This window comes from Mastomys coucha, unplaced genomic scaffold, assembly GCF_008632895.1.
Source record: "Mastomys coucha isolate ucsf_1 unplaced genomic scaffold, UCSF_Mcou_1 pScaffold3, whole genome shotgun sequence".
NCBI classification, from domain to species: Eukaryota; Metazoa; Chordata; class Mammalia; order Rodentia; family Muridae; genus Mastomys; species Mastomys coucha.
Window position 1 is genome coordinate 13,264,779 of NW_022196909.1, and position 13,571 is coordinate 13,278,349.

Below are 13,571 nucleotides of genomic sequence, written 5' to 3' on the forward strand. Positions count from 1 at the left end.
CAGAGCCACCCACACACCTGAGGACCTCTCAGAGACACCCCCACACCTGAGGACCTTCAGAGCCACCCACACACCTGAGGACCTTCAGAGACACCCCCACACACAGTCCTTCTAGATGTGTCACCCCAAGATTTCCTACTTCTGTCACTTAGACGGAGCTTATTCACGGTAGAACATCTATACTTAGTTGTTGGAACTTAGAGAACCAAACAAAGCTGGCGTGCATATGAACTCACAGAAACTGTGACAACATACACAAGACCTGCACAACAAATTCCTAGCACCAAGAAAGTGAAGTGGACATAATATTGCTCCCAACCAAGAAGCTCTTTGCAATTGATACCTGTTAGAAAAGGGAAAATCAACTTTCTTCAGTAGACCATCTCTGAGTATATCAACCATATTCCAGGGAAGGCCCCAGGCCCAGGAATAGTTGGTCTACACAAAATGGACTCCATATGTGTGTATTATGTATGTGTGTGCATCCACACATGTGTGCGTACATACAAAATTTTGTTTTATTTTCGTACTTTCTACTTCATTGATTATTTTTAGTTTCTCTGTTTTGAGAGAGAGAGAAAAGAGAGAAAGAATCAGAAATTTCCACTTTGATAACTATGTTCAATCAACCCAAAGAAATAAAAAAAAGAGAGAGCTGAATTAGATAAAGACATTAATCCAAGCTATGAAAGTTGAATTCAGTAAAGAGATAGAATTGCTGAAGAAAAGCCAAAGTGAAATGGTTCTGCAAATTAACAACTCAATAAGCCAATTTTCAGTGGAAAATCTACCCGACAGCATAGATCATTTGGAAAGCAAAGTCAGGGCTCCAAGACAAGGTAAAGGAATTGGATTGCTCTGTAGAACTCAATGAGAAATTTTTTAAATATATGAAAAGAACAGGGAGGAGCTTTCAGACACCATGAAGATCTAACCTACAAATTATAGGCATAGGAGAACAAGAGTACTACAATGAAGGTACGGAGAAATTTTTCAACATAATCAAAGGAGAAAATGTATCAGACCTAGAGAAAGGGATGCCCATCTGGGTTCAGAGGCCTAGATGGGGCCAGAAAAGAAACTCCGCATGACATATTACAGTTAAAACATTGAAACTTAGGATAAAAAAGGGCATTGAATGCTGTTAGAAAGAAAGGTCAAGTAACTTCTAAAGGCAGGTCCATCAGAATAACACCTGATTTTTTTGACAGAAACTTTAAAAACCAGAATGGCATGAGAAAAAAATGTTTTCTAACTTCTAAAGGACCACAATTGTCAACCGAGCATAATACCATTAAAACTGAAGGAGAAATAAAATTTTTCTGTGACAAAAAACAGGTTAAAGTAATGGATGACCACTAAGCCATCTCAATAGAAGATATTGGTGGGAATATTTCAGTCTGAGGAAAAGGATAAACACACCTGAGATGTCTTAAGAAATAAATAATCAGTGCAGGACAGTTAATCAAAGGAAATCTAAAAACACAAAGTAACAAAATTATAGGAATTAAACCATTTTCAATAATAATTCCTAGTATTTGTGGACTTAATTCGCATTTTAAAGACACAGACTAAGCTATGTGTGGTAGAAAACAACTTTAATTCCAGAGGTAGAGTCAGGTGGATCTCTTGTGAGTCTGAAGCCAGCCTGATCTACATAGAGAGTTCCAGACCAGCCAGAGCTATATGAGATCTTGTCTCAAAATAAAGACACAGACTAGCAGATTGGATTTGCTGCCCTCAAACAACATATATCACTATCAGTGACAAAACCTACCCAATGGAAAAAGGATGGAAAAGGTTTTCCAAGAAAATATAACTTACAAAGGCATAGCTATTCTAATTTCAGATAAAGTAGACTTCAAGCCAGAACTAATCAGAAGGCATAAGGTACACTTCTGCAGTGGTTTGAATAGGAATGGCCCCCATGGACCTATGTGTTTCAATGCATGGCCCTTAGGGAGTGGCACTATTAGAAGGTGTGACCTTGTTGGAGTAGGTATGGCCTTGTTGGAAGAAGTGTGTCACTGTAGGAGCGAGCTTTGAGGTATTAGTTAGGATTTTCACTGCTTCAACAAAACACCATGACCGAAAAGCAAGTTGAGGAGGAAAGTGTTTATTCAGCTTACACTTACACATTGCTGTTTAGCACTGAAGGAAGTCAGGGCAGGAACTCAAATGGGGCAGAACCTTGTAGGCAGGAGAGATGCAGAGGCCATGGAGGAGTGCTGCTTACAGGCTCGTCTCACATGGCTTGATCATCCTGCTTTCTTTTGTTTGTTTGTTTGTTTGTTTGTTTGTTTTTGTTTTTTGTTTTTTTGTGACAGGGTTTCTCTGTATAGCCCCAGCTGTCCTGGAACTCACTTACTCTGTAGACCAGGCTGCCCTTGAACTCAGAAAGCTGCCTGCCTCTGTCTCCCAAGTGCTGGAATTAAAGATGTGCACCACCACCGCCCGGTGTGATTGAAGTCTTATCAAGAGCAATAACACAAGAGAAATAGATAAAGGGCACACAGGTAGGAAAGGAAGACCAAATTTGAAGATGATATGATTATATATATGTAAAAGACTCCACCAGAAATCTCCTAAAGCTGATAAATTTAAAAAAAAAATAGCAAGATATAAAATTAGCGCACAGAAATCTTTGCCCTTCCCACGTACTGACAACAAACATATTAAAAATGAAAATGGGGAAATGATTTTACTCACCATAGCCTCAGCGAGACAAACAAAGACTCAACTCCAAGTGGATCGAGAGAAGACCTGATAATCCTGAGTCTGAAAGAGGAGAAAGTTGGGAATAGACTTATTGGCACAGTAAAAGACTTCCCAAGAGGAGCTCTGGTAGTGCAAGCATTAAGACTCATGATCAGCATGGGACACCATCATTCGAGGGAAGGAGCCCTGTAGAGTGCCAATGGTTCTTCATAGGGACTTTTACATTTGACATCTGACAGGGATTAGTGTCTGAAACATAAAAAGAACTAAAAGCTGGGCAGTGGTGGCACACACCTTTAATCCCAGCACTTGGGAGGCAGAGGCAGGCAGATTTCTGAGTTCAAGGCCAGCCTGGTCTACAAAGTGAGTTCCAGGACAGCCAGGGCTACACAGAGAAACCCTGTCTCAAAAAAACAAAAAACAAAAAAAAAACAAAAACAAAAACCTGAAACTGAATTAAAAACAAATAACCCAATTAAAAATTGGGACATGAAAGTAAACAGAATTCTCAAAAGAAGAAATACAAATGACAGAGAAAACCTTTTTTTTTCCCCCTAATGTTCAACATCCTTAGCCATCAGAGGAATTAAGTGGAGTTGGGGGATATGGGGAGAGGAGAGGGTGACAAGAATGGCTAACCAAGAAAATATGGAAAGGCCCTGTGGAACCCTACTATTTTGTAAATCTATTAAAGAAAATGTTTTTTAAGTCTAAGTGGAGACACTGTGTGAGTGGATAATGTTCCTCCCAAAAGTCAAATGTTATTAAATGAAAATCCCAGTACCAAGTATGGGATACTTACCTATGATCTGTTGGTTAACAAGGCCCCAGAGGGCCCCAAACAGTGCAGGTTATTGCCAATGTCTTTGGATGTCCACCCACTTGTAAGGTCCTGTTGCTGAAGAAGTCACACACTCACGTTGTATAACACTGAGGCAAGAAGCCTGATCTGAGCTGGAAGGGTGCCTTGACTGTCTTGATGGTTAATTGGTGGAGGAGGGGCCCTCCCACTTTTGAAGGTCTTGACCCTAGGCAGGTGACCCTGAATGCCGGAGAGTGAGCCTCCGTGGTTTCTACTTCAAGTTTCTGCGGGGGTTCCTGCCTTGACTTCCCTCAAAGATAGAGTGCGACTTGGAAGTGCTACCCCATAAATCTTCTTGTCCTCCAGCTTGCTTTCGGTCACGGTGTTTTATTACAGTAACAGAAAGGAAACTGAAACAAAAGTGAATAGGAACTTCCTTGTGTCCAGTAAGGTCCTGGGTGGAAGCGCTGGGTAAACGGTGAGTGGTGAGGGTACAGGGACAGTAGGAGCCAAGACATACTAAACCTTAATGGGGCTGAGGAAAAAATTAGTTCCCTGGCAACAGAAAGCCTTAAGAAAGTCAGGTAGGAAATGAAAAGAGAGTAGATCCTATCTGCACTGGGGCAAGGTGCCTCTGGGTACAGGATGGAGCAGGGACTGTGGATGGGGGTGGGGCAGTAGCAACACAGGCAGCTGGACAGTGAGATACGACATCAGCATTGACGTCGCTGAAGTGATTCTTTAGACGTTCCTGTTCCCGATTGCCCCCATCCTGCACCTTAAGTAATGGTGTCTATTTGCAAATAAGAGTTGCCTTGGCATTCAGAATAAGGCTAATGCCCTATCAGCTCTCTCACAGAAAACTCAGGGCAACACTTTGATGTCAGTCATCATTGACAGATAATATCTTGGCAACAGTAACTCTGAGGCCGTGGGCTGGCTGTAAGAAAATGGTTACTAGCACAAAGCTCGTTTCCGAACAGCATCCTGGCCATCGCTGAACTAGTGGGGTAGCTACACCGTCTAGAAGCAAAGGTTTTCTATTTCCCTCACAAATTGTATGGTTCTTTCCTTCAGCTGCTGCTCTCAGAGCCTCAGATAAAAACCCTGGTGTTTTATTTCCAAGGTAGAAATAATAGGAGATAGTAATAAGAAGAACAACCGCACTCACGCTAAGTGTCACCAGAAGCTTGAGAAGGTGTAAAAATGGGGTGATGCCCACGCAGGTCTGTTCCTTAGCCCACCCAGAAGGAGGTTGTGTGGCTGGGGTGCCATCACCGAGTCTCTGAAGGACTCAGCATTCACAGATGGCACAGGGGTGCACATAATTCTCCACTGACCGAACATGCCAGCTCTGCCCAACGAAGTGAGTAAGTCACCACAGAAAAGAGACGTGGGATGCTTAGGCAGCTGTTCCACCCAAGCTGGGAAAGGTTTCCTTCATTTCAAAGGAGGCTTTATCTAAACCTGTCCTAAAGAAACTGAAGAAACTGGCCAGACCTGATCCTGCCATCATGAGATTTCTTTCATGATCCCCTGGTGTGCCCACACTAACTCCAGGATCTGAATTTCAGTGGATCATTGGTAGTAATAGCCTCTGACAATGCAGAGAAAGCAGGAACAAGACAAGGACCCATCCAATGGAGATCTAAGGGTTTGCTTGAACAGCAAGACAGCCGAAGGAGATCAAATAGAGTAAGAAGATGTCAAGGTATCCTTATGTGTAGATGATATAATTTCATGTATAAAAGACCCTAAAGAGTCTACTGGGAGACATCTACAGCTGATAAACACTTCCATCAAAGTAGCAGGATACAAAATGAATGCACAAAATGTAGTAGCCTTCCTATACACAAATGACAAACAGATTGAAAAAGAAATCAGAGACATAGTACCTTTGACAATAGCACATATATATATGTATGTATGTATATACATACATATTCATATTCCCAATATATATGTATGTATATTTGGATATCTCTAACCAAGCAACTGCACCTGTATAATCAAACCTATAAGACATTAAAGAAGTAGAACGAAGAAGACACTGGAAGACATTAGCATCTCCCATGCTAATGGATCAGTATGATCAATTTTATAAAAATAGCCATTCTAACCAAAAACAATCTGCAGAGTCAGTATAGTACCCATCAACATTCTTCATGAAAATTTAAAAAAACAACATTTAATTTTGCAAAAAATACCAAAAACCTAGGATAGCTAAAAGCAGTCCTGAATAATAATAGAACTGTTGGAGGTATTACCATTCATGACTCCAAGCTGTACTACAGAGCTATAATAATAATAATAATAATAATAATAATAATAGTAATAGAAACAGCACAACATTAGCAAAGCATTAGTATTTAAAAGATCTATTGATTAGTGGAATCAAATTGAAGACCCATACATAATTCCACATACATATGGACACAATTTTTGGCTAAGAAGCCAGAAATACACACTGGGGGAAAAAACACCATCTTCAACCAATGATACTAGACAACGTTGTAGAAACTGGATGGCTGCATGTAGAAAAAATAAAAATAGATCCATATCTATTACCCCCACACAAAATTCAACTGCAGGTGGATCAAGGTCCTCAACATAAGACTAGATACTCTGAATCTGGTAGAGGAGAAGAGAAGGGATACGTTTGAACTCATTAACACAGGAAAGGACTTTCTGAACAGGATACCTTTAGCATAGATATGACCTACAGTGGACAAATGGGACCTCATGGAGCAGAAAACCTTCAGCATGACAAAGAACATCACCATTCAGGAACAGCAGCCTACAGATGGGGAAAAACCATTACCCATTGTACATCTGATTAGAGGTTAGTTCCTACAAAAAACTAAAGAGCTGAACATAAAAAAAAAAAAAAAAACCAAACAGCCTGGCAGTGGTGGCACACGCCTTTAATCCCAGCACTTGGGAGGCAGAGGCAGGTGGACTTCTGAGTTTAAAGCCAGCCTGGTCTACAGAGTGAGTTCCAGGACAGTCGGGGCTACACAGAGAAACCCTGTCTCGAAAAAAAAAAAAAAAAAAAGTCCAAACAACCCAACTTTAAAATGGGGCACAGAACGAAGCAGAGAGACCTCCAAAAGATGAAACACAAATGGCAGAGAAACATTTTAAAGATAGTCACCATGCTTAGCCATCAGGGGAACGCAAATTATAACTACTTTGAGATTTCATTTTGCCCCAGTCAGAGTGGCAAAGATCACTAAAGCAAACTTCACAACACGTCGGTGGATGTGTAGTAAGGAGAACATTTTTCCTTTGCTGCTGCGCGTACAAATTTGTACAGCCACTATGGACATCAGTGTGGAGTTTCCTCAGAAAGCTGAAAAAAAATCAATCTTCTTCAAGATCCAGCTATACCACTCTGGGATATATATCAAAGAACTCTGCACCCCATTGCTTGCTCATTCGTGTTCACTGCTGCTCTACTCAGAAAAGCCAGATTGGAAACAGCTTAGAGAGCCATCAGTGGTGCAAGCATAATGAAAACGTGGTACCTTTGCACAATGGAATATTATTCAGCAGTTAAGAAAGATGAAATCTGCAGGTAAATGGATGGAACTAGAAAAAAAAATCATCCTGTGAGGTAGCCCAGACCTCAACAGACAAATGCTGTATTTTCTCTTAAATGCAGATGTTAGCTTTTAAGTTTTCGAGAATAGAATGTTATGGAGTAAATGGGGAAAGTGGAATAGAAGGATGGATAAGGAGAGTATTGGGAGATAGTGATAAAGGTGGAGATCTAAGAAGGGACACCTAACACTAAAGGTCTTTTTCAATGATCATATGGAAGGCTGTTACTGTAGAAGCCTCCTAAAACATATACATATATGAAAAGACTTTAGGTAGAGCTATAATATAAAGAAGAAAACAAAACCCCAATTAGACACCGTATGTCAGCCAAGTAAAAGCCTCAGTGCCACAAATGGGTTACATCTTGTTGAGTCATAGGCCAAAGGGGTCCCATGGAAACCTCAAACATCACAGGCTAAGGTATTGGTTATTCTCCATAACGGTGATATCAAGGCCTTACTTCTGACAGGAACACTGGTGCCTGACTAGAAGCTTCGCCCCTACTGGCTAGCATTCGTGGTCCTGGAAGTTACTGTGCATGTTACTGGAAGAGAAACTACATCATCAATACCACCCAGCCACACACCCTGTGACCTACAGCAGCCTACAAGGTGGACTGATACAAATGGCACAAATGCTACGGTAGGAACCAAGAACTTTTTGATTGGATTTAAGTCCCACTCCATGAGATGGACCCCTGGCTCTGTTAAAATGCACAAAAGAGCCGGGCAGTGGTGGCGCACGCCTTTAATCCCAGCACTTGGGAGGCAGAGGCAGGCGGATTTCTGAGTTCGAGGCCACCCTGGTCTACAGAGTGAGTGCCAGGACAGCCACGGCTACACAGGGAAACCCTGTCTCAAAAAACGAAAACAAAAACAACAAACAAAAACAAAACAAAACAAAAAAATGCACAAAAGAGCCTGAGACTAGATAGTGCATTGGCCTAGAGGAAAACTGTCTTAAAGGTTTTATTGTGTGAACAGGCACCATGACCAAGACAACTCTTATAAGGACAACATTTAAGTGGGGCTGGCTTACAGGTTCAGAGGTTCAGTCCATTATCATCAAGGCGGGAACATAGCTGATGTGTTAGAACAGCAGCTCATGTCAGGACACACCACACACTAGGCCCAAACAGTTCCACGTGTAAGAGGTTTAATTGAGGGAGGGTAGTAGCAGAAAGAGAAGAGGTGGGGAGAGAGAGAGGGAGAGCATTCCCCATATATATATATATATATATATATGTAGTGATGTAGTGGCCGCAGGTAAAGGTGGGAGGTGAGCCCAGTGGATTCTGGGAATATGCAGCTGTTGCCCTGGCAACAGGTCTGTGAAGCCCACTTATGTAATGTTACGGGATTCAGAGGTCCTGATGCTAACAATGGCAGCATCCAGGCAGGCATGGTACAGCTGGAGCTAAGAGTTCTACATCTTCCTCTGAAGGCTGCTAGCAGAATACTGACTTCCAGGCAGCTAGGACAAAGGTACTAAAGCCCACGCCCACAATGACACACCTACTCCAACAGGGCCACACCTCCTAATCGTGCCACTCCCTGGGCCAAGCATATACAAACCACCACAAAAACCTAGTGTTATCATTCTACTAAAGGGATAGAACAATAAAGTGAATTCTAACGGCATACTGCTATATTTATAGATCAGTGCCTTGTTCATCCCTCATCAGAGAAATCTCTTCTTGCAATAGAGGGGATGAACGCAGAGTCCACAAGCAGACAACGTTCAGAGAGTGAGGCTTTGGGGCACTCGGTCCTCAATGTGATGTCTTCATCGACCCCTCCCATTAGGACACAGGGATCCATGTGGAAGAGGAAGTAGGGAGCATGTAAGAGCCAGAGGCGGTGGAGGACTCTAAGGAAAGAGAATCCTCCAGATACAACTGACTGATGTGCAGTTGATGCACATCTGAACTCTAAGAGAGCATGTCAGCGCACACCAGACCTACACCGTTTCAAACTAGATGGGTATCAGCACTGAGAGGGGGGAAGGGAAAGCAGGATCCTTCTCCTAACCAATAAGCTATCGGTAGTTGATACCCATTGGAGAAGTGAAAGCCAGTTAGTTCCAATAGAGTCAATGAGTATATCGACCATACTCCTGGGCAGGTGCCCCGTGCCCAAGTCATAATTGGCCAACTCGAATGAAATCCATTAAATTTTTGAAGACTTTTTATCGATTTTTGACTGATTTTTTTTGTTTATTTGTTGGATTTTCATTTTGTTTCATCTTGTTTTGTTCTTTGATTTTCATTTTTGTTTTTTCATGGGTTTTTGTAGAAAAGGGGGGAGGGAAAAGAGAGGAAGAAAATGGGGAAGACTTGAGAGACATTGGAGTAGTGAAAACATGATCAAAAATATGGGGAAATCTTAATAAATTTGTAATTAAAAGTGTGTGTGTGTAACTTATAAAACATCAATTTCTCCCTAGAGCTGGAGGCTCACCTGTCCATAGGCAGCACACATTAAGTTTTGCCCTTAAGACACCTGCATTCTACAAAACAGGAATGTCTGTTATTCAAGGGTGGAAAGAAAATAACTGTAACTTATTGTATAACTTAAAACTTTAAGTTGGACTGTGAATGGGCAAGAGCCGCTGAGAACGATGGGAAGACTCACTTTCATTTTGCAGCATTAATATGTTGAAAGTGACTTCTGTGGGTGTTAAAGAACGTCTTTACCGTTTGGCTGCTCGAGAGCACACGTTCCCTGCTGTTCTAATGATGTGTCTGTCCATTTTTCCAACTGTCAATAACCCACGTGTCCTGAGATAGCCCATGAAATGAGTGGAGAACTGTGCTGTAATTGAATCTTCCATCCTTATATGCTGACGATAAAGTGCATTTTTATAAAATTCTGCTGGGAATTTTGACTTCAACTAAGAAGATGTCACCATGCCCCGAGTGGCTCATTCTGTGGTGTGGCTGGGCTCCCTGTGCCCTCCTACTGAACTGTGGACAAATTGATGATTGCATGCGCGTGTGAAAAAAGTGCTGGCTTTGTTTTGCTTCCATTTTCAGTAGATAAGGAAACTATTATCTAAGACAACATAAAAGAGATGTTCATTTCTAGCCATCCCAGTGAAAACTCTGTTATTAACACAAGCAGGGGACCACCCTGCTGAAACCAAGCTTCTCCACCCCTCTAGGTCCCCTTCACACAGAAACTCTGCCAAAATGGAGAAGCCAAAGGCATCCTGCTGGCCGTACACTGTGGGTCTTTTTTCAGAAAAGCTGCCCCTGAACCTGCTGGACAGCAGGGAACCTTTTCTCAGCTCGAGGTAGCAGTAGATGGCCCTGGGTTGGATACTAGCCTGGGTGTCCTCCTAGCCTCATTCTCTGAAAATTCTAAAAGCTGTAGGTACACGCTGTGTAGCTGGAAGTTCTCCCGGGAGTTGTAGGACCATATTTCCTGTGGAGTTGTGTTTCCAAGGCAACAGACCTGCATCTTGCCTGATACAGAGACAGAGAGAAGCAAAGAGAGACAGAGAGAGATTGAAAGATTGAGAGATTTATTACTGTGGCTTACAGGCCGGGAAATGCACACAGGTAGGTAATTCCAATAATGGCTGTCTCACAACAGAATGGCCAAGAATCCAGGAGCTGTTCAGTCCATGAAACTGGACACTTCAGCAGTCCCAATATGGCACCTAGAGTCCTCTAATCCTGGAGGATTTGTAAGGAGCTGCTGGTCTTCAGTCTATGTTGAAATCCAAAAACAGTAGGGTCTAATACTAGCAGTGGAGTGTCTCGCAGCAGGATTCCAGGGAGAGTGAAGGCAAGCAGGCAGAAAGCCAAAACTTCCTTCTTCCACATCTTTTGTATGGGTTGCCATCAGAAGGTATGGTCTGGATTTTGAACGGGTCTTCCCACCTCAAATAATACAATCAAGGAAACCTCTCACGGGCATGCCCGCTGCTTTGGTTTTAATAGATTCCAGATGCCATCAGACTGACAATCAAGATTAGCCACCACAAGGGAACTGTTTCTGCAGCGGTCACTCCCATGGTCTCCACACTCGCTCTACTTCGTTCAGCCAGCTACACAAGCAGGATGGAGGAGTCCCAGTCTGCCAGGCTGAAGTCAGCTGCTAAGATCCGAGTGGTGTTTAGCTGTCACCTAGGAAGTTATGGTAACGACTGGAAGGTCTCGAGCGCTCGCAGAAGAGTCATCGAGGGGCTGCAAGACCAGAGCCTGAGGCTGGAGCTGGATTCACAAGAGAAGTCAAGTTATTGGCATAGGAGCTGGCTGTCCTCATGTTTGATTGGAGCCATGAGGCAACCGATGCTGAGACATAATATGCATGAAGTGCTCAGCAAAGCAAACTGTGCCAGGAAGAAGTCAAAAGGGTGACCAAGGCAGCTGGCTCTGGCAGGTTGGATAGAAGACCAGCCATCATGGTGATCTGTCAATCAGCCTTCTTCTCTAGACCTTCCTGTCACCAATCCAGTTCAGATTCCAAGGGACTAACTTCCATAAAACTGTGTAACTCCAGTTCACACTATTAAGGACTAACCTCTTGTTTTACTTAGGGTTCTCAATGCTATAAAGAGACACCAATGACCACAGCAACTCTTATAAAGACAAACATTTCATTGGGGCTGGCTTACGGGTGAAGATGTTCAGTCTATTATCATCAAGGAGGGAGCATGGCAGCATCCAGGGAGGCATGATGCAGGAAGAGCTGAGAGTTCTATATCTTCATCCTAAGGCTGGTAGGAGAAGACTGCCTGTCTCCCAGGTAACTAGGAAGAGAGTCTCAAAGCCCATCCTACCTAGTGACACACTTCTCCAACAAGACCACACCTCCTAATAGTGCCACTCCCTGGGCCAAGCGTATTCAAACCACCACACCTCCTTAAAACCGTGTAATTCCACTATAGCCAGGTAGAGGTGGCACATACCTTTAATCCCAGCACTTGGGAGGCAGAGGCAGGCAGATTTCTGAGTTCGAGGCCAGCCTGGTCTACAGAGTGAGTTCCAGGACAGCCAGGGCTACACAGCAAAACCCTGTCTCGAAAAACCAGAAAGAAAAAAAAAAAAAAAAGAGCTTTCTATAACAAGCCTCTTTATTGCTCTATGGGTCAAAGTCATGACTCCAGAACCAAGTTCCTCTAGGACAAAGCATATGTAACCTTCTCTTGTGTTCCTTGGGGTTGTCACGGTATATTATATGCCCTAAGTACCCAGTAAATTCTTCCTAAATTATATAAGAGGTCTTGAGTAGAGTTGAGGCCAGGGGCCTGAAAACACAGAACCCATTACAATAGATTATATGAAAGCCAGTTGGCCCAACACAATGAAAGGGGGAGTGGGAAGAGAATATTACCCTCTAGACATACAGGAGACAGAACCAGGTCATTCTCTCAGCTGAAGGGATGTGGCACAGAGCTGCCACTCTTACAGCTCTACTGCCAAAACGATTTTCCATCCTTATAAAAGACTGTGCCGAGTTCAGCATCCCTTCAGAAGGACCTTGGTAAGGAAAGCTTACCCTTTTTGTCTATGGCCTGTTCTACTGTCCCACAATTCCTGCCATCTAGATGCGATTTCACCAGCTCTGCAGATCAGCCACGGTAGTTGTCCCAGTTCAGGCAACATAGTTCTGCTACTGCCTCTTCTTATGCTGTTGAGACATCCCTCCCAGAGCTTCTCCTTCGGATCATACCGAATAGAGTCGCTTGAGGCCCCATTCCCAGGAGACACGCAGGTTCTTATGTAAAGCCTTCGGTCAACATCACAGCATTAAAGATGTCATTCATTCACTTATCTGTTGGAGAATGCATTGAGAACCTGCTGTGTGCTGTGTTCCCTTAGCTCTGAGCTACTGCGTAGCTGCTAAATCTATAAGTCGCCTTAGTTTCTACCGAGGGTGACGTTCACGTTGCCTAGCACTTATGCGAAGGTCCAGCCACGTCCTGTGTCTGACTCAGCAACTCCACTGATTCCAGGTCCAGAGATTCAGCCAGGCATTCTGACAAAAGTCTGCGTGTGTGCTGGACATGTGCAGGCCTTTTCCGGTTTGGGCTCCTGAGCATTAATAATGTCTTAGTGCTATTTAGATAGGTTTCCCCAGCGCTAGTAAAGAAGGCAGGAGAGTGGGTACTCGCTTACCTGGCACCGGGAGGGCCTTCAGAACGGGAGTATTACAAAATGGAAGTTTCACAGGTAGAAAGGATGAAAAGGGGGGCCCAGAGGTGGAGAGTGGTCAACATCTGTCCTTGCCTGTAAAGACGTAAGTTCAATAAAGGCTTGTTATTTATTCTGAGAGCAAACGACAATAGCAAAAAAACAAAACAAAACAAAACAAAAACCATTAACCTAAAAGACAGATGAAAACCTCTCACATATCAGAGGAGCCCCTTAAGCTTCCACAGCGTGTAGTCTTAGTCAGAGGCTACCACAGTGCCTGGTGCTGTGGGAAGTCCCTCTGCC

General features: G+C 43.2%; 1 long non-coding RNA gene across 1 annotated transcript in view; it reads right to left on the reverse strand.

Annotated features, from left to right (window-relative positions):
• Positions 1-13,361, reverse strand: part of LOC116074748 — a 45,004-nt gene extending 31,643 nt beyond the window's left edge. Inside the window, exons 1-2 of the long non-coding RNA XR_004112262.1 lie at positions 13,251-13,361; positions 2,710-2,778 (exon numbers count right to left, since the gene is read on the reverse strand). This is a non-coding gene — a long non-coding RNA (uncharacterized LOC116074748). The remainder of the gene's footprint in view (positions 1-2,709; positions 2,779-13,250) is intronic.
• Positions 13,362-13,571: the final 210 nt, after the last annotated feature.